The sequence below is a fragment of the Pimephales promelas genome, chromosome 19 (genome assembly GCF_988280905.1).
Source record: "Pimephales promelas chromosome 19, fPimPro1.hap1.1, whole genome shotgun sequence".
NCBI classification, from domain to species: Eukaryota; Metazoa; Chordata; class Actinopteri; order Cypriniformes; family Leuciscidae; genus Pimephales; species Pimephales promelas.
Window position 1 is genome coordinate 31,399,698 of NC_142787.1, and position 22,006 is coordinate 31,421,703.

The 22,006-nt window shown below is 36.0% G+C and overlaps 1 protein-coding gene across 1 annotated transcript in view; it reads right to left on the reverse strand.

Moving 5' to 3' along the window:
- sgcd (sarcoglycan, delta (dystrophin-associated glycoprotein)) overlaps positions 1-22,006 on the reverse strand; it is a 225,730-nt gene that overhangs the window by 200,368 nt on the left and 3,356 nt on the right. The window lies entirely within an intron of this gene.

A 22,006-nucleotide genomic window follows, 5' to 3' on the forward strand; every position in this document is an offset into this window, starting at 1 on the left:
TCGTTCAGTTCAAGAAAGCAGTCCAAAATCTATTAAAAAAAACATGCAAAAGCTATTTTAACCCTAAAACTGTGTTCTGGACAAATGTGGGCAAAATAGTTTTATTTTTATTTATTTTCAAAAAAAATACTTCCCTTCATCGAGCGGTACAAGACTTGGCTACTTTTGCCTCCAGAACACACACAATTTTTTTGACTCAATTCTACAGTGTTAAGTGGGTGAAAAAAAACTCCATAATCTTGTATTTGGGTCAAAAATGGGCACCCATAGAAATGAATGGGAAAAACTGTAATTTAGATCATTCTAAAATAAGCCAAAATAAGACACCAGGTGACAGCAAATGTCAGGTGACTAGAAAATATGGTACTTTTTTAAGTAAATAAATTCAAAAATACCCCCCCAAAATAAAAATAAAGAACACCATAAATGGATAAAAAACTTTATCGAAGACAGTGATATAATATTAAATAAAAATTAGGATCACACCTGAGTCCTCTGTGCCCACATTTGTCAGCAATTACAGGATTAAGGACTATAAAGTGAATACGGTTTGAGGGCTACGAAGTGGTGTTAATAAGTTTGGTGTTTGAAAAAACAGCACAAACTGAAAGAGAACGTGCAATCAATATTATTATCTCTCTATATGAAGTGTCAAAAAGACAAACGTTTTGATAAAATATGCACAAAATCTTAAGGTAGTGCCCATGATCTGATTACATTTATATATATACACACACACACACATTTATATATATATATATATATATATACATATAACAAATTAAACTGAATTTTTTTAAATTAAATTGCATATATTTCTAAAGGCTTATTTTTATAGGAAGATGAGGCTGATGTGTACAGTAGTTCTATAGCCAGTGCAAAGTTACTTCTTTTAACTTTAGCACCATTTAGCTATTTAGTAAACACCTGTCAAAGTCACCTGAAACCAGCCTAAGGATTCCAGTCAAGATCATTAATTCAACTTCTTTTTGAAGCAACCATGAGTCAGTATGAAAATATACAGTTTGCAAATCCCAAGCAGTGACAGTGGAGGCACTTATATTATGAGCTTATATTATTAAGTATGGTTTCATGGATGCATAACTTGCAGATGAGGTCCTATTTGGACTCTGAAATAACATCTTAAGTGATTTTGTGTGATAAAATAAATGCTACACCCAAGTCAGTGAGTGTATTTATACAGATAACAACAAGAAATCTTATTAACAAAAGATGAAAGATGTAACATACATATGTAATGCTTTGATATGGCCTTAAGCCATTTTAGCCTTATTAATCGTTTCTACTCTCAGGGCTGATTTGCTTGCATAATAAGTCTTTCCAGTTTCCACCAAGCTAAAAAAAAAAGAATAACCAACTATTTTAAATAATTTTTTTTAAATTAAGTTTAATTTTTTATTATTTAAGTTTATTTATTTTTTTAATTTAAGTTTTTTTTTTTTTAAACCAACTCTGAGCATTACAGTTTCCATTCCTAAGCTCACATACAATCCACAGTTGCCTAAATCCAGTGGATCCTCCCATCCATTTGCCATAAAAAAAATAAAATAAAAAAAAATCACAGTCAAAAGGCCTTTTGTTTTAAAAAAAAAAAATGTTTTCAAACACTGCCCACTCAAGCCCAGAAAGCTTATAAATGGAACAAACCCACTTTCAAGACATGTGAAGTTCCCTACCGTTCGATGTGTTGCGTATTAAATCCTTGACTGAGTATACTGGCTGACTGTCTATTTTTAGCTTTTCCTTCCTAAACCGTATTTGGCGGTCCCCACCTCCGCATGCTAATTTACCAGGCATAACAAAAAGTTCAAGCTGGACTCAGCTGTCTGAAGTCATCATATGCTTGAGTGTACAGCCAGGCTTCCTGACTGGGCCAGTAGGCTATTTAAGGGAGCTTATTATGAAACACGACTTCTTTCACCAATACAGATGCTTCCTACTCTGCCATTGAATGCTGTAATACAAATACTAGAGTTCTGTATAAATGCCAAACAGCACTAGATTGATAGTACTTACTAGTACTATTATGCTTTCATTTATTTTTAATTCACATTTAGTTTTAGTAACTTTAATACTGTGGAAATTCAACAAAATCCTGAATTATTACACGTTTAAAACTCATCCTAGGGCGTCATATAGTGACGCTTTTGACATTTCGTCTTAATCCAACACACATGGCACCCTTTAGCGTCAATACAACACACACAGAGCTTTGTTCGGTTATGGGTAGGTTTAGTTCTGGTGTAGGGTTAGGGTTAGACCACTAGGAGGCGCCTTCTGGCCCATATAAATCTGCGTCTCATATTGACGCTAAAGGGTGTGGAAGCTTATTTCCGCCATAGAATGAAAAATATAAAAGGTACCGGTAATTGTGACTTTTTATCTCACAATTCTGACTTTTGTTCTCACAATTGCGAGTTTACTTCTCGCAATTCTCATTATTTCTCAGAATTGCGAGACGGAAAGTCAGAATTGCGTGATATAAAGTCAGAATTGCGTGATATAAAGTCAGAATTGCGAGATATAAAGTCAGAATTGCGAGATATAAAGTCAGAATTACGTGATATAAAGTCAGAATTGCGAGATAGAAATTCAGAATTGCAAAATATAAAGTCGCAATTGCGAGATATAAAGTCAGAATTGCGAGATATAAAGTCAGAATTGCGTGATATAAAGTCGCAATTGCGTGATATAAAGTCAGAACTGAGTGATAAGGATAAAGTTTACTTCTCGCAATTCTCATTATTTCTCAGAATTGCGAGATGGAAAGTCAGAATTGCGTGATATAAAGTCAGAATTGCGTGATATAAAGTCAGAATTGCGAGATATAAAGTCAGAATTGCGAGATATAAAGTCAGAATTGCGAGATATAAAGTCAGAATTACGTGATATAAAGTCAGAATTGCGAGATAGAAAGTCAGAATTGCAAAATATAGTCGCAATTGCGAGATATAAAGTCAGAATTGCGTGATATAAAGTCGTAATTGCGTGATATAAAGTCAGAATTGCATGATATAAAGTCGTAATTGCGTGATATAAAGTCGTAATTGCGTGATATAAAGTCAGAATTGCATGATATAAAGTCGTAATTGCGTGATATAAAGTCGTAATTGCGTGATATAAAGTCAGAATTGCGTGATATAAAGTCGTAATTGCGTGATATAAAGTCGTAATTGCGTGATATAAAGTCAGAATTGCGTGATATAAAGTCAGAATTGCGTGATATAAAGTCGTAATTGCGTGATATAAAGTCAGAATTGCGTGATATAAAGTCAGAAATGCGTGATATAAAGTCAGAATTGCGTGATATAAAGTCGTAATTGCGTGATATAAAGTCGTAATTGCATGATATAAAGTCGTAATTGTGTGATATAAAGTCAGAATTGCGTGATATAAAGTCGTAATTCCGTGTTATAAAGTCGTAATTGCGTGATATAAAGTCAGAATTACGAGATGTCAGAATTACGTGATATAAAGTCAGAATTTTGTGATAGAAAAAGTCAGAATTGCGAGATATAAAGTCAGAATTGTGAGATTTAAACTATTCTGAGGGGGGAAAAAGTAATTTTTTCCCCTTAGAATTGGCCTGATAAGTTGCAATTGCGAGTTTATATCTCACAATTCTGAGAAAAGATGTCAGAATTTTGACATATAAACTCACAATTATGTGTTATAAAGTCAGAATTGAGAGATGTAAACTCGCAATTGTGAGAAATAAAGTCAGAATTGTGAGATAAAAAGTCACAATTATTTATTTTATTTTTTTATTCAGTGGCGGAAACAAGCTTCCATAAAAGGGTGCCATGTGCGTTGGATGTAGACGAAATGTCAAAATGACGCCTTGGGATGAGACCGGGCTGTTAATATTTAAACAAATTGTCAAATAAACAAAAACCATTTCAGTATTTATTCTGTGAAAATGATTGATGTCAGTTTCCAAACATGACAAGCTGTGGCATACTTTCCACCACACTGAACCATTTTGTCTGGGAATAAACTCACTCGCCCGTATCCTTTCTACTCCGGCAAGTAATGCTACTGTATGTTTGTCTAAATGTCTCTAGCATCTGCTGCTTATACCCTGTTTGTATCCTCTGATTTCATGCAAGTGCTGCTTTACTATTGAACTGAACACTTTCAAGACTCGTTTCAAGAGCTCATACAGTATATAATACTGCAACAACCAACACTTCTGCTAGTTCTCCTTAACACACACCATCACTTTCTGCTGCCAGTCCTATGGTCAATCCAATCCAACTTTGGATCAGTGGAGGACTGCAGTGTTTTCCTTCATAAATGTTCTCTAGCCATGGAGATGATTGATCCAGCCAAGATATCATTCAAAATGTCTCACAGAACCGGGAAAGCGCTTCAGTCGGCCCAAAGATGGGCCAGTAACTCAGTCGATTGATAAGTTCCTCCTTCACTTCAAAGAAGTATTTGAACATCGTGTTGGAGACTCAGCTGTGAGGGAACACAACTATAACTGACAATGCTCTCAAGTTTTGCACTTTTGCAAAAAACGCTGGGTTGTTTTAACCCAAATTTGGGTCAAATATGGACAACCCCAAAAGTTGGGTTAAAAATGCAACAAAAAACTTTACAAAGTTGAAAGTGAAAGTTGAAGTTGGGTTAAAATTTTAAATGACATTTTTAACCCAACATTTGGGTTTGTTCATATTTGACCCAAATTTGGGTAGAAACAACCCAGCACTCTCCTGTTCAGACTCGTTCGTCAAAATGTCACTTGGTTCATTCAACGAACGAACCGAATGAATTGACTCAGAAAAAGATTTGTTCATTTTGACGAATGTGAAGAGTCACGAACGAGCATCACAGAACAGAGCAAGGCGAGCATTTGAGCTTATAAAACTTAAACTTTGTTATTTATTTATTAAATGAGCGATCGTTTCGCTTGATAAGACCCTTATTCATCGTCTGGAATCGTTTAAAGCCCTTTGAACAGTTTGCACTGAAACTCTCATTTGGACCCCATTGAAGTCCATTATATGGAGAAAATCCTGGAATGTTTTCATCAAAAACCTTAATTTCTTTTCCACTGAAGATAGAAAGACATGGACATCTTGGATGACACGGGGGTGAGTAAATCATCAGCAAACGTTTTTTTGAAAAGTGAACTACTCCTTTAAGTAACTTGTCAAGTATAGTCACGACATTTAGTAACAAAGTTGTTTTATGTATAAAGTGGACTATCGGGAAAAGAAGTGTATCCTGCCATTTCCTATCAAAAATGATTCAAACGTAATTTCCACCAGCATGATTTGCATTACAAGCGACAGTTTTCAAAAACCCCATTGCATTTCTAAGCAAGAAAAAACACCCCCAATTTCTATAAATCCGAACTAAACGCTGAGAGACTGCAGAGCTTCACACATGAATGTGTCATTCAGAATGTTCTGAATCCATTTCATTTCTTGGCCCGCAGTATTGTTTCGTCTGTATCTGTCACGCTGGTGGGAGCCGTGCCTCTCCTATTAATTGTCAGCGAGGGCTGGAGGGCCAGTGCAGGCAGCGTCTGGTTCATTGAATTATAGACACCAGCCTTCATTCTTATGCCTGGAGGTGCTTGGTTGTAATGTCAAGATGAGGGCCAGCGTTTCTGTTCTGCCGGTGTCAAGAGTAACATGACACCGCTCTATTGATTTGGCTCAGTGTAAATACTTGGGAGGTGTCCAACATCATGAAGAGACGTGCAAATAATACCGTCAACTTTTCTTTGTCTTTCATTCCAACAAATTCTCCTCAAGGAGAATGTCATAGATTTAGATTTGTCCTCACTTTACCATAGTGACATTAAAGCATCCAAAATTAAATAAAGACTGTTGCTTTCATCAAAAACATGTCATTTCTGTTTGTAATTCTGTATTTAAAATGTGCAATACACAATATTAAAAAAAAAAAAATCCCTTTGAGTCACAAATACTGATAAATATGAAATACCTGAGGGGGAAAATTTAAAGCACAGTGCAATTTAAAGCATCTCAAGAGCACAAATAAAAAGTACTTCTTGGGAAAATGGAGCAAAATGTCTGTAATAAAAATGGAAGTTGCTGCAATTGGAGAAGACTGGACTTTTTTCTTGCATGGCACCCCATTACAGTTCTAGACTTGCAATTTTGGTGCACGCCCGGGTTCGACTGATGTCAGAGATTGGTTTGTTTGCTGTGAACGCTGTTTTCTATATAGTTGACAAGTTACTTAAAGGAGTAGTTTACTTTAAAAAAAAACTTTTGCTGATAATTTACTCGCCCCCGTGTCATCCAAGATGTCCATGTCTTTCTTTCTTCAGTCGAAAAGAAATTAAGGTTTTCGATGAAAACATTCCAGGATTTTTCTCCATATAATGGACTTCTATGGGAACTATATATATAATAATAAATATATTTATGGGAATGGGAACTAAATATATTTATTTATTTATTTTTAAATGCTTGTTTGTTTAATAGATTAATATCATATATCAAGTAAAATGGAAGCTTAAATAGGTTTTGATTTTTAATTAATTAATGCGATTTATCTTATTTATCATTCACATTCAGCTGTGAATGTCTGCGTCAGTACTTTAAGTCATTTCGGATTCTGGTTTGTTCTAAAATGAGGATTACGCAACTTTGGGAAGTCATTAAGAAAAAATATATATTTTTAAATAATTGTTTTATAAAAAATTCAGTTTTATGTGCCCCTATTTCTATTTTTATGTGCCCGATTAATCGCATCCAAAATAAAAGTTTGTGTTTACATGATATATGTGTGTGTAGTGTGTATAATTATTTTGTATATATATATATATATAAATACACACACATGCATGTATATATTTAAGAAAAATGTGTTCTTATAATATTAATTATGTATAAATATATATAAAGTATATACATGCAAATATTTCTTAAATATATACATGCATGTGTGGGTATTTAGATATACAAATTAATTATACACACCACACACACATATATTACGTAAACACAAACTTTTATTTTGGATGCGATTAATCACAATTTATCGTTGCCCATCCCTACCAGGGAGAATAGATTTATTTTATTTTTTCATTTTTTTATTTTTTTTGACAAATCAAGTGTTTAAAAGATTACATTTTTAATGAATCTATTGTTTACAAAACACAATATGTTAATTTAACTTATAGTAAGGGATTTAAACAAACTGTCAAATATCGTGGCTTGTTGAAAAGTGGTGTGCTATTAACTATATAAATAATAATAGAATTGTATACTCTATACAATTTTCAGGTGCTAAAAAATAAATCAAGCAAAACAATCACACAGACTTATAGTATACTGATGGACAGGCCAAAACCACACAGTATTTAAAGACTACAACAACATCATAGAGCTCGTGTTAGTTGGATCAATAAGCCGCAACCTAGAAACCACCAAGAACACCCTAGTAACCACAAGGAACAAAAATAACAAACATCCTGACCTGAACGCCACATTCAGAATACCAAAACATTGTGCCCTAGCATTGTGGCAGCGTGTTTTACATTCTTCAGAAAATGTAAATATCTTATTTATTATTATAAGACTAATAAATATAAATATTTGGATTGGGGTTTATTATAAGCATTTAAAAGAGTATGCCAATGTTTTTCTGTCTTTCTTGTCAACCAATGAATCCTAACGAGGCTCTGCCCATCATTTATCCAACACATGTATAGAGTTGAACCAGCTTTCTCAATGTTCCTCCAGCAGTGACAGGCAGACAAAAATAGATTAGCATCTTTCTATGGAATAGCATTAGGGGTTCATCACACAGAAAACACATTTAAACTCTAGATAAAAGCCTATTTTAAAGACGTGTTTATTACAGGTGTACATAATCCTGACATCGTTGTAGGTATCATTCGGTGCCACATATTACCATAGTCATTCTTATTAGATGATATCTATTCTCAGAGGTGTTTGTTATGGATTAGGATATGAAAAATGAAATGAAGGTGAAAGCAAATGCCCTGGCCCTGTGTCTCTTTAAAATTCTCCTTTCGATGGTAAGGAGTTAAGGAAAAATAAGTCATTGTGGGGTTTTTTTGGGCTCAATTCATACATTTATTCTCTTCACAAACCCTAGGAACTCATGCTGTCGGTGTCTGAGACTAATGTTGTGATGCTCGAGGTTGTGACTCGTGCTGTGGCCTAACGAAATCCATGTTTAAAAAGATAGAAAAATGTGTATAAATACTCAGTATTTTAGTTGATAAAGAGATTTCTCAGAGATGTGCATAGATGGCAAAGCAGCTATTTATGCCCTAATAAACTGAGTTTGCTCTAACGCTAAGCTGAAAAGTTTGAAAACAACTTCACGGTCACGGACTGGTTCCACAATGAGGCAAGTAAAGGATCTGTTAGCAGAGGCATCACTTTATTAAACTAAATCAAGCAAAACACTCCGGCACAGACGAACTACATAACCATCCTTCAACAGAAATGACACCAGACAAAGAACTGAACAAACCAAGAGCACTAAATACACAGGAACTCGACAAGAAACAGGTGCACAACATAATCGGCTATGAACTATGAAAAAAAAAAAAAACTAGTGACTAGAACATAAATAAACAGGAATGAAACAAGGAAATACCAACTAAGGGTCCATAACCATGAAACTGAAACTAATCGTGACAGCTGCAACAGTTCCCAAACTCAGTATTACACCAATAAAAGGTGCTAAAATAGAGTTTTCATGCACTATAATCATGCAGAAGAATCAATTTTTTTTGCATGAACTTCAGTTTACAGGTATTTTTTTACTTTGACTTTTGCAATTACTTTGTGTCTCAACTCAGACTTAAGTTGGCGACAAGTCGTCTCAGGTTGACCAATATGATCTAGCTGTACTTTCAGTCTGGCACATTGAGCGGATTAGAGAAATCATCAAATGTGGAATGAAACAGCACCAGTCGGACGTTGTTGAAAACTAAGTGCAATGACAACTATGTGAAATAAATTGCCACCCAAAAGTATATATGAAAAGTAGAGATGCACTGATATGAAAATTTTGGCCGATACCGATAACCGATAATTCTTTATATTTGAAAGCCGATAACCGATATATCGGCTGATAAACTTAAATCCAAATTTTTATCTAATTTTGAGAGCCTGATTACAAAAACAAAAACTAAAGTCTCACAATTAAATCCATGCCCATGTTATAGTGTTGTATAGCCCATATGACAGATTTGCGCTGCACATGTTGTCCCGAACCGTATTTAAATTTTTGGAAAAGATTTCAATCATATTTCAAGAAATTCAAAAACATAAACAGTTCTCAACAAGTGTCTCAGCTGAAGGGAATAATATATTATTTATCTGCTTTAATACATCGGCCGCATTTTCTTACCAGGCCGATAACGATAACATTAAAAATCAACATATATCGGCCGATACCGATATGCTGGCCGATATATCGGTCATCACTAATGAAAAGAGACCTGTGGGGGCAGAGGGATGAGTCAAATCAAATATGAACACCAATGATTTTGATCAATATCTGAATTCTGAACTCTTATCTTGACTGGATGCTTCTGCTTATTTTTCATTGATCCTAAAAACAGGCCTCACAGATACTTACAAACCACTCTAGGTCTGACAACCCATGGTGCACAAGAACCATCAGAACAAATATGATGCCAGAACACCTACATACAGTATTATAGCTAGAATGACAGCAGCTCAGGGAAAGTTCAGTGTATCGCTTTTCTTCTGCTTTCTCAAAAATGAGAAAAGGTTGCATATACTATATGCCCATATATGATACTTATGCATAAACCTAATCAGTATCAGTCTTACATAAATGTCACAGATCATCAGTGTCTTCTAATTCTTATACACGTTTAAGTTCCATCAACACATTAAAACAGCATATTCGAGAGCCCCGGTGTTTGTTTGTTTTGTTTTTATTCATTATATTTGATGTTACAGACATGTGATGTACATTGTTGCGTAAGTGTTCAAGAAAATGCAATAAAAACAATATAACAAAAAAGCATGCTGACATGGTAACTTGAAGAAAAAAAAAAGTCAAGAAAATGTTGGAGCGTTTGCACTTGAAATGTGGAACTTTGTTAATTATTGAGTGTGGCTCACAAGATTCACACTGTCCTGGGAGTGAAGTGTGCTAGGAGTAAATAATTAAAATGTAGCTAGAGGGGGTAGAAGACATTTTCTGACAAACACTGAGATGTTACTAAAACTAAGACATACATTTTTACCCAGCTTAACTGCATTGAAGAGGAAAAGTTGTATGCTAGTGTTTTGACCCTACACCTTTAAATGTGAAACGTCACTTCAGTTGTAGTGTTTTACGGTCAAATGGTCATAGGAAGGACATTGTAAAGTAAAAATATATATAAATACTTTGAAAAACAATACGATACGTACAGTAGAGCCCTATAAAACACCTTGCGCAATGCGACACCAAGCGCGACGCAAGTGTTTTTTGCTAGTTTCAGCCTGACGCGGTTATCATTTTTACATCCAGCGCCACGTTGCTTAAATAGCATCTGAGCACCCATGGGTGTGCTGGTATGACAACGAGGAGTGTTCAGGCGCATTGTTGGTGTGTTGCTATTTTGACTGCGCCATCGACCAACAAAAACCTGGTCTAATATGCGGCTATAGGCGGGCGCACAACACATATACAAAGTTTAGGCAACATGACCAAAATCTTATATTCCCGATTTAAGCAGTTTTATTTCAATATAATTATATATATATATATATATATATATATATATACACACACACATATATCACAATGTTATGGAAGCTTTTTTCCATCACTTAAAAAAAAATAATAATAATAAGGTAATTGCTATACTTTCTCACAATTTAGACTTTTTCTCGTAACTGCGAGTTTACAAAGTTTGAAATAAAGTCAGAGTTGCAAGTTATAAACTCACAATTGCGAGTTATAAAGTCAGAATCGGGTGATAAACTACCCTCGTCTGATGGTTTCTTATGGGATGATGCCGACCCAATTTTCAATTCAATTTCAATTTCAATTTATTTATAGAGCACAGATAAACACAACTTCCGTTGACCAAAGTGCTGTACACAGGGGGAAAATTAAAACAGCCACAGGGCATTTGCTTCCACATTTAGTTTGCATACGACAGGTCAAATAAAAACGTCCCAGGAGATAGATAGCCCGCGAGCGTCTCTTCGACCTGTGGCATCATTGTATATCCACACGAAAGTCGAATACGTCGACGTCAAGGGCACAAAGACGCAGGAAGATACGAGACACCTTGTCATGGAGGTCCTCAAAGAAGAGTAGAGACCGCTGTTGTGGTCCACCAGACAGAAATCTGTCATCTAAATTAATTTAATATTTTAATTTAATTAAACTAAATTAAAGCATTAGGGGGAGCTGTAATACACCGCTTACCTTGCACGTCGCTCATTCTCCTTCATTCTTTTCCTTTTCAAAGTGAGAGAGTGGAGTAAGAGTTTTCAATGGACTGCCTAGTAAAAGAGCTACATACACACACAGGTGTGTGTGATTGCGAATGAAGTGCAGGTGGGAGCCAAGGAGGGTGATGGGAAATGTAGTGAAGAGGATGGTGACTAGGTTAGCAAACTGACAGCTTCAAACTTTGCTTGATTTTACACACAAAAAAAAGTGAAAATAAAAGTGTCCTTTATAATGTATGCCAAAAGCAGAAGAATGCTGTAATTATATTCAGGTTAACAAACAAATGCACACTAAATGCTCCGGCAGTGGTTCGAGATGGTAATACCACATGTTATTTAAAAGTTAAAATCAAATATTCATTAAATGTGCGATTAAAAGGGAGTTATTTAGTGAATTGACATTAAAAAACAATGCTGAATTCCTCTAAGTGCAGTGCTGTTAAGGAGACACACCAGTGGAAATATATTCTTTTACCTGACAGACAAACCAAAGTTATGAATACAATTTTCAGGAAGAGAAGGGCAAATTATAATTTACTTGCTAAATGGATTTTAATTCTAACTTTTCAGCCGTCACAATCAGGTGAGACACACAAACCTAAGTGCCGTCTCCTACACTCATTTTCTGGGCAGATTGAATGGGCCTGTCTCTAAATATACCGTAGCGTTCTTCGCTATGTTGACACCGTAATAAGCATACAAACGTTTAACTGGCACCCACACAGGAGCCGAGAAACAAATGCTTCTGGATTGAGAGCGGATAAACATGTCCAACGGGACAAATGTGCATGATTTGATTGAGTTGCCTCAATCCATTACGGTAAATCAGCCCTCTGCTATTGTTTCCTTGAGAGCTGTTTATTTTTTTTTCAATTCCGTTTAAATGTGTGCATAAAATTGTAGTGGGGAGGAATATCTCATTGCTTGGGCGTATAATGGCTAATCACTGAAGAGGTATGATGTCTCTGGTCCATGTCCAAATATCCGGGAACTCAGCTAAGCTTGCCATGAATTTGCCGCTCACGTACAGTACCTTTGAGATAAGCTTGATGTGATAGTGCCGTCTTGATATTCTGTTTTCACAAATGCAAAATGCTGTCTGAACACACAACAGTGTTAACGATTCAAAACTGCAATCATACAGTAGTTACTCGATGGTTTTGCCTCGAATAAGATGTAGCTGAAGTACGTCTGCCTCATTAATCTGATAGCTGAGGTCTATTTTATGACCATACATTATCACCATACTCGTTCTCACATCTTAATATGAATCTTAAGTTAACGTTTCCCCTTCGAAAGACAATTTAGAGACAATTGAAGTCATTTTAATCTAAGCACATGTATTTTACACCTTGGACAGCCCAGTGAAATACGGCTGTGTGGCTTTTCTAAAAAGGTGTTTAGAAGGCCTTTATTATTGGTCACAATTATATTGAAAGAAGAGAAACTGCTACTAACACAGAGGTTTCGGAAGTGTTACCTTTTACTGCGAAGATCTAAACATATTTAGATATACAGGAAATCGCAAATGGCTCTATGCACGGCGGTATTTCCGGTGAATATATAAGCAATATATGCAATAACGAGAATTTATAATGAATTTTATACTCGATGGTTATACTAAAGAAACTTTAGTCACGAAAACAGACAAAACAGACACCCCTCGTTGTGTTTGTGCTTCTTTTTAAAATTATATTAAATACATAACATAACTATATATAAAATTACGTCTAAACGTATGAAAGTTTCGTTTCAAAGACTGGAGGACAGTAAGACTCTGCCATAATGCCGTTTTCTCCAATTTTCCTCCGCTTTAATCTCCCCAACCGGAAACTAACGAGCTAATGTTTCAACAGACAACGTTGAATTTTTTTCACAGCTGTGCGAGAGATCACTTCCGGCGATTTCGCAGACCGAAGCGCCCGCACCCTCAGATCAGTTGGACGTGGCTGTGGTTACAAGAGGTAAAACGATATAAATACTGTTCGTTTTTTCACACAAACCGCTCGTTTCGTGTCTTAGGCCATCAGTGTGTACTTACATTTACGAGTCATTAAATCATGTTTAATTTAGACTTCTCTGTGCATGCTCTTTGAGGTGGTGACCATAGACCTCCATTATATGACTGACAGACAAGAACGCTTTGACCTAAAAATTTTAAAATTGAAAATACTGCGAAAAAAAAAAAAAAGACACCTACAACTTTGAAGCCCGCGAAGTACAATAAAACATACCAAAAATTAATTTCAAAGTGAACTATCAGAAACAACATAAACAGTTTTTCATCTGAGCCTTGAACAGAAATTTTGACATGCTTGACTATTTCAAAAGCCAAGTCAAAGCTTTGCAGGTTACAAATGACTGTCACAGAATGACATCTTAATTGCTGAAGTTGAAGCAGAGTGACAGAAAGGTCCAAATGTTTGCATTTTTAGGTTACCCGATTTTTTTTTAACAGTATGTTGAATTACAATCACAAAAATCACAACACTGGATCCCATTGGCAAGACACTGCAACAAAACCTATAGTTTGTGTTCCACAGATTAAAGAAAGTAAAACAGGTTTGGAAAGACATGAAGGGTGAATAATGATGACCAGATTTTCTTTTCTTTTTTATCATAGTCTTTGCATAGCCAAAACATTTAAAACCACTAGGGCTGGGTATTGAGACAAATTTCACAATTCGATTCGATTTCGATTCACAAGCTTGCAATTCGATTCGATTCGATTCAATGTCGATTAATTTGGATATCAATTACAATAAATGGCAATTTTTCTCAAGGGAATCAAATCTCTTAAATGCTGTAAACTATGGTCTATATATAGTCTAGTTGTAGCCAATAGGCTTCATTAGCCTAATATGAAGGTAATAATGAACTGTTTTGTAGCTATACAAACACTTAAATTACACTTTTATTTATTTTTTATAATAAGAAGATTATATGAAATATAAACATTTAAATGGTGGCTGTCATAAAAACTTGCCAGATTTATTCAAATATGCATTAAAGAACACTAACGAGTGTGGACTAACGAGTTTATGTGGGTTTTCTGAGGTAAATATGACGATACATTGATTACAAGCTGTTTAATTGACGTCTTTCCACGGTTGAAACGCTGATTGAGTGAATCAATGTGACATGATACGGATTTGGATAAGTTGTACTGTATCTTTAACACACTTTCAGATGCTCATTCATGTTTATTTGGCGCTGTGACTGGTATTATTAAGCCGGAAGAGAGATCAGCGCTGCTGCTTCTCCAGAGCGATCTCACGCCACAGCGACAAAACACTATTTATGTTTTTGAATTTCAAAGAAAATGGACGTAATTTGAAAATTGAGACTTTGTTTCATATCAATAGTAACAAAGGACAAAGATTATTGCGATGTTTTGGATGCGCGCAGCCGCGATACAATGTCTCATTCATAAAATGAAACAGGATGACTAATCGATTCTTGAGATTTAAGAATCGATATCGGTTTGTAAAAATGAGAATCGATTAATATCGAGAAATCGATATTTATTACCCAGCCCTAAAAACCACTATAAATATTTACAGCTTCATATCATGAAAGAATGTTCTACCTGCTAGAGAGATACACACACACACACGGTCGACTAATCTTGTGACTTTTCTATTGTACAGCATGCCGGTTTGCTGCCCATGTGAGAGATCCGATATATCCCATTGATGAGTCGTTGGGTTAGTGAGGAGGCACAGAGGAGAGGTCTCATCCGCCATGTGCCTTACTGCTGATAAGAAGCCGAACTTGAGCCGTCACTGGTCACGGGGGCCACACCAGGGGCCGCCTCCTGCGTCAGGTCTCCTCCTTTAGGTTAAATCACCTCAGTATCTTAGAGGACTGATTTGACATTCATGAGAGTCACTTTCCTCTCTCCCGCCTTAAGGCAGTGGAGAGTCTCCTAGGGCTAAGTCAGACACACAGAGTCAAAAATCTCATTAACCTTTAAATTCTTTAGATGACTACGAATCCTTAATTTGTTAGTATTCACTCTAAAGCGTTTCACATTTTTCTCTTGTGTGTGTTGGAATTATTAATATATATTTCAACAAGGTCCTGAAAGCATTCTTTAGATATTGATAGGACAGCATCTTGCAGTTAACACAGTCTCATCCCAAAAAGTCATATAACTGACGTCTTTCGACCGTACGTCAATATCCGCCTTTTTAGGGCCCCCTTAAACGTCGGTAGATGGCGATCCCGGGCCGTCATACAACTGACGCTTTACCTTTAACGTCAGTTAGGTTTAGGGTTAGGTTTAGGTCTGGGGTAGAGTTAGGATCCCATAACCTCATCTACCGACGTTTAAGGGGGCCCTAAAAAGGCGAATATTGACGTATGGTCAAAAGACGTCCCAAAACTTCAGTTATATGACGTCTTGGGATGAGACCGGGTTGTTGCAGTTGATTGAGATTTGTCCACCACATCCCAAAGATGCTCTATTGGGTTGAGATCTGGTGACTGTGGCGGCCATTTTAGTACAGTCAACTCATTGACATGTTCAAGAAACCAATTTGAGATGATTCCAGCTTTGTGACATGGTGCATTATCCTGCTGGAAGTAGCCATCAGAGGATGGGGACATGGTGGCCATTAAGGGATGGACATGGTCAGAAACAATGCTCAGGTAGGCCGTGGTGTTTAAACGATGCCCAATTGGCACTAAGGGGCCTAAAGTGTGCCAAGAAAACCATTACACCACCACCACCAGCCTGCACAGTGGGAACAAGGCATGATGGATCCATGTTCTCATTCTGTTTACGCCAAATTCTGACCAGCCTCCTACATTTCTGCCGTAAATGAGAACACAGTAGTCCAACCCGGCGGCTACACGTTGTAAATAACACAACATCTGTATTGCAAACCCCTCCATGTTGCGGTTGTTGTTGTTTTTAGAAGTATATCTACCAACGCAATGTCATTGCTATAGAAACCATGCAGATATTTCAGAAAACAAAAGAGCGGCATCAGACACACAAATCGGATCTGAACAGTTGCGATACACAATGTGGACGGTTAATAATTTTAGATCAGATTCCAATGAGAAAAACTTATAATTGGATTTCATTTGGACTGACAGTGTGAACGTAGCCTAAATGCATTTTTTTATAAGCCATTAAACAGGCGCACCTAATAAATTGTTTGTAACTAAATGTATGCTTTAAAACAAGCACAAAGGTAAGACATGCAATCTTAATTTTCCTTAATTTTATCATATGCAGTATTGCTAATCTGGAAAATATATTTAAAAAAAATGTACATTATATATATATATATATATATATATATATATATATATATGACAAATATTTAGTGTGACTGTGTGATTATAATATGAACCATTATAAGTAAAAAAAAAATAAGTTTGTGGCCAATTAAATTGTTTAAGGATTCAAGGAGGTTTTATTATTGAGACATGGCGTACATGACCGAAACTAAACTTAAAGTTTAAACTTACTGTACTGAGGTCCTAGTGTCAACAACAAAGCATTCAGCTTAAATCAGGACACAGAAATAGAAATGGAAAGCAGAAAATACAATAAAATCTCAAGTTAGGCATTAACAGCCAAAGTAAATAATTTATGAATAAATATGAATATAAATATTCAAGTGTTGTTGCATAATTACGTACTGTGGGCAATTGTTGCACATAAAAGAGTCAGTATTGTGTGGCTACTGTTACAGCGCATAAAAGCTATAATATGTGATTGTTATTCCACATTAAAGAGTCAGTGGGTATGAATGTTATTGCATATGAGAAGACTTTGTAAGTCAGAATAAAGCTGTTTCTTAGTCTGGCTGTTGCGCATCCTTCTTTGTGAAGCAAAGGGAGTAGAAGAAACAGTCCATGAGACCTTAAGATACTGGCAACCCTGCTCCTGAATCTGCTGATGTAAATATCCAGCAATCCACCTCTCATCTAAGCTGCCAACTCATCATTATGAGCAATTAATCCCATCACTGCGGCCGATGTCATCCACAAACTTAAAGAAACACTCCCACTTTTTGGGACTTTGGCTTATTCACTATATCCCCCAGAGTTAGATAAGTCCTTTTTCATCTCCGTGCGTCCTGTAACTCTGTCCTTAGCACAAAGACTGGATGTAAATGGATACAGCTAGCATGCTAATCCCAAATAAGTCACAAAATAACACAAACCCTTTCCTAGTATTTACATGTTGTGATTTGTATAGTCACAGAGTGTACAAATAACAAGGTCCTCTGAGACACAGCCATATTTTAACCATATAAATATTGGGAACTATAGTCTCAGAAGGCGAAGCACTGCTACTTGGGCGGAGGGATTAGTATGCTAGCTGTATCCATTTATATCCAGTCTTTGTGCTAAGCTAGGCTAGTTACAGCATGCACGGAGATGAAAAAGGTATATATGGACTTATCTAACTCTGGGGGATATGCTGAATAAGTTAAAGTCCCAAAAAGTCAGAGTGTTCCTTTAACAATTTTGATTTTACTAGCAGACTCGGTTTATAGGATTATTGTATTTAGATGAGTGAGCGAAGTCTCTTATATCAATAAAATTTTGCCAAAGCAATCCCAGAACTCACTGACTGGTCCCAGCGATGAGGCTCATGGATCACAGTTCGAGGTTAGACTGGTGCATATGAGACTATTGGATGTGCAAAACACTGTCTGATTAATGAATGTATCTGGTTGGGAAGACGAGGCAATATGGGATGAGGACCACGGATCTATCATCAGTTGCTTTGGTTGCACGGTGCTAGACCTCTGAAATTGAATATGTCATGTTTTCTGTCCTGTGAATGGTGAACCTGTAGTCCTGTTAAGATTCTGAAAAACTTTAAGCACTGTTTATTTCATTTGTGTTATTTTGTTCGACTACAGATGGCCATGTGATACTGTGTGTAAGATATTGCAACAAAAAAAAAACACAGATACATTAAGCAAACATTTAGGTGAGGTATTAGTAATTGATCAATGTTTATATTTGAATAAAGTGATCATGTCTCTTTAGTAGACTTGTGTGAGGCTCAAAATGACTGCAGATTTGCAGTTTAAATCGGACATTTTTCGACAGAAGTGGGCTTTAATTAAAAATTTGCTGGAAATAAATAGACTTGATATATGTTAATTTATGAATAATGCAGATAGTGTACTGGTATGCGGTGTATTCTTTGAAGTGCTGTCATGGGCTTGTGTTTCTTTTCTTTTTTTTAAGTTTTTAATTAATTATTTTTCTTTTATTTATTTTTTTTATTTATTTTTTTTTCTCTGTATAAGAAAAGTTCAATAAAAACTGTTAAAAAAAATTATTATGATTAGAAAAAAAAACCTCAATGATTATTATTCTTTATTTTAGTCTTGTTCTCAGTCATGCAATACTAGTCATATCATTTCATGAAAAATGCCAACGTAGATTTTTATTATACTCTTCAATCCAATAAATAATAGGGTTTTTAGAAAAAATGTGCATTGGGTAGGTTAGCTACAGGAGATATATAAATAAAAATATAAATATATAAATAAACATATATATATATATACACTCTAAAAAGTGCTGGGTTGTTTTAACCCAATTTTGGGTAAAATATGGACAAACCCAGCCATTGGGTTAAAAATGTAATTCAAAAATGTAACCCAATGGCTGGGTTTGTCCATATTTTACCCAAAATTGGGTTAAAACAACCCAGCATTTTTTAGAGTGTATATATATATATATATATATATATATATATATATATATACACGGTATATTGTAATAGATAATATAGTAATAATTATAGATAATAACAGAGCAATCATATTGAATACTATTTAGATCTAAATATATATAGATGGAATAATAGTATTCAATTTGATTGCACTGTTATATAATGTTATATATAATTGAGTATATTTTTTTATTATATTTCACTTGGTTGACACCAAAAAAATTGGCTCGGCAAAAAATGCCATTTGATGAGTTTTACCAAGACATTGGACAAAGCATACTTTGTGATATGAATGCCCATAAACCGTGTGGCTCATTGTAAATTTAATCGTTGGTGTCACTTGCATTTTATTTCATTCTAACCCCATTTCAAATTGCAACTTTGACATGAACTCCACAACAATAGAGCGGTATTTTTGTCTTCTCGGACTGATCCATGAAAAGCTAATTGTATATGAGCAGCAAATCTTCCTTTTAGAAGTTGCAGCATGCTTGTCTGCGTGACCTTGCAATACACAGTGGATCCATAAAATCTGAAAGCATTTCTTCTGTGTCTACTAGACAGGCATTTGTTTGTTTGTTTTTGTTTTTTTTTACTGGTTTTATCCCTGCTTGTACCATCAGACAGACTCAATCATACGCAAAAGGTGGTTTTGTGCACACGCTGATATAATTCAGACCGAGCTTATCTTGCTTACAACTCAAACCAGGCAAAATTATTGCTAACGCCGGCCATGCAGATGTCCTCCATACAAAGGGCCCCTTTGTCGAGCGTATGTTTGCCATGTTTGCCAACAAAGAGACTTTGAACTTGAGGGCCTTAATAATTCATTCAACGTAATTGTGAAGTGCATTTGCTACTAAAAAGACTGAAGGTCATTTGTTCAGAGACTCTGCTTCTTGTTACTGCAACAATAATTAAACAATCACATTGATTTTATGTCCACCTGCAGGAGATTTAGCAACCCAGAAACATGCCTGGTTTACAATTGCACAAAGTTTTGTTTTTTTGACCGTTCAGTCTATATAATGTAAATAGCCCTATTAAAATATCCAATTTTCCATCAAATCCTAGGTAGTAAATATGATCCAGGTAGCCCTGCTGATAGATGTTGTAACTACACCATTCAGGTGCCATTGAGATAAATGGAAGTGTTCACGGATAACTCGCCCCACACTGTAAAAATGAATACGCTTTATCTAATCAATAAAATTGTGGCAACAGATTACAAGCAATATTATTTATTAAATTGAACAAATTAGAATTGAGATATAATCAATCAAATTAATATTCTAATTAATTCTAATTTGTACAATTTAATTAATAATATTGCTTGTAATATGTTGCCACAATTTTGTTGATTAGATAAAGCATATTATTTTTTTCAGTGCAGGTATTATAGACCACACTGATGCATATATAAGTGGCTTGTCAAAGAGCAATTCATGAAGTAAAAATCAACGTTTCGACGCCAAATTGTTATCGAGTGGAGAACGGGACGAGACTTTTCGGGACGAGACTTTTCAAATATTTCGGCGAAAACTCAACGCATCTCAACGTGTTTCGCCGAACTGAACAAAACCATATGCGTTTCGTCATTTTTGGTGGAGTATTCGCGGAGATATTAGCCGAAAACCGTCGGCCACGCTCAGAAATGGCACCCGCTAATGACGTCACGAGCTCAGGAGAAAAATCGAAGCCTTATTGAAAAGGGTCAATAGATGGGTTTGACCTGAGGTGGCGCTGTGCAGACTGATCAGTGTATGAAATCAAAGAACCGCGAGAGCGATTAGAAAGCAGCCGGAAGTTGAAGCCTCGCGGAGCCGCCATTGTAGCAGAACGTCTCCTGCTGTTAGCATCCCATTGACTCCCATTCATTTTGGCGTCACTTTGAAAGCGAATAACTTTACATCTAAGGCGTCCAAAGACTTCATTTGTCCATTATTTATTACTAAAGAAAGATGACAATGTATATGTATAAAATGCGCCATTACTTTGTATCTTACGTTACGGCCCCGTAGAAGCTGTTTTTTGAAAAAAATAGGCTAATATACAGGTGGCTTTTCGGCTAATATCTCCGCGAATACTCCAACAAAAATGACAAAACGCATATGGTTCAGTTCGGCGAGACACGTTGAGATACGTTGAGTTTTCGCCGAAACATTTGCGTTTTTTCGCTTCCGGTGGGGCTTTGGGGGCGGGCTCTTTCGAAAATTCTTGTCCCGTTCTCCACTCGATAACAATTTGGCGTCGAAACGTCAAAGATTGCGTCATAACCACGGGACTTTCTTACTGTATAGACAGAAGGAGAAGCTCAGGGCAATCTTTTACTGTCTATGAGGCAATCGGGGGGACATGGAGGCATAAAGTCAAGGGAGAAGCCCATAGATGGAGAGTCCATAAAAGCAACGGGACAAAATATTTCAACGTTTTTGAGAAATTAGATGATTCAGATTGGTCTTGGCACAGCTACTAGAAGATTTACAACCGTCAGACTGTCGTCACGCTCAGTTTGAGCCTGCGCAGTCGCTCAGACATCAGACAGGGAGTACAATAATCAGGCTTCAGTCTCCTCTGTTGAAATCAATGGGGTTGCTGTGTCCATTTCTTTTACTGTCTATTGTGTTTTCTAATCGCTCTCACTATACTCCAGGAGGGATGCTGGGAAATGTAGTCTAGAGGGGACATGTGACAGAAAGATGATATGCCTAGTGATGAAATATGCATGAAATTTCCCCCTCAAATGAAGAAGCTGATTATTTATGGATAGAAATGATCTTGTTGTTATGAACCACTCATATGATCGTTAATT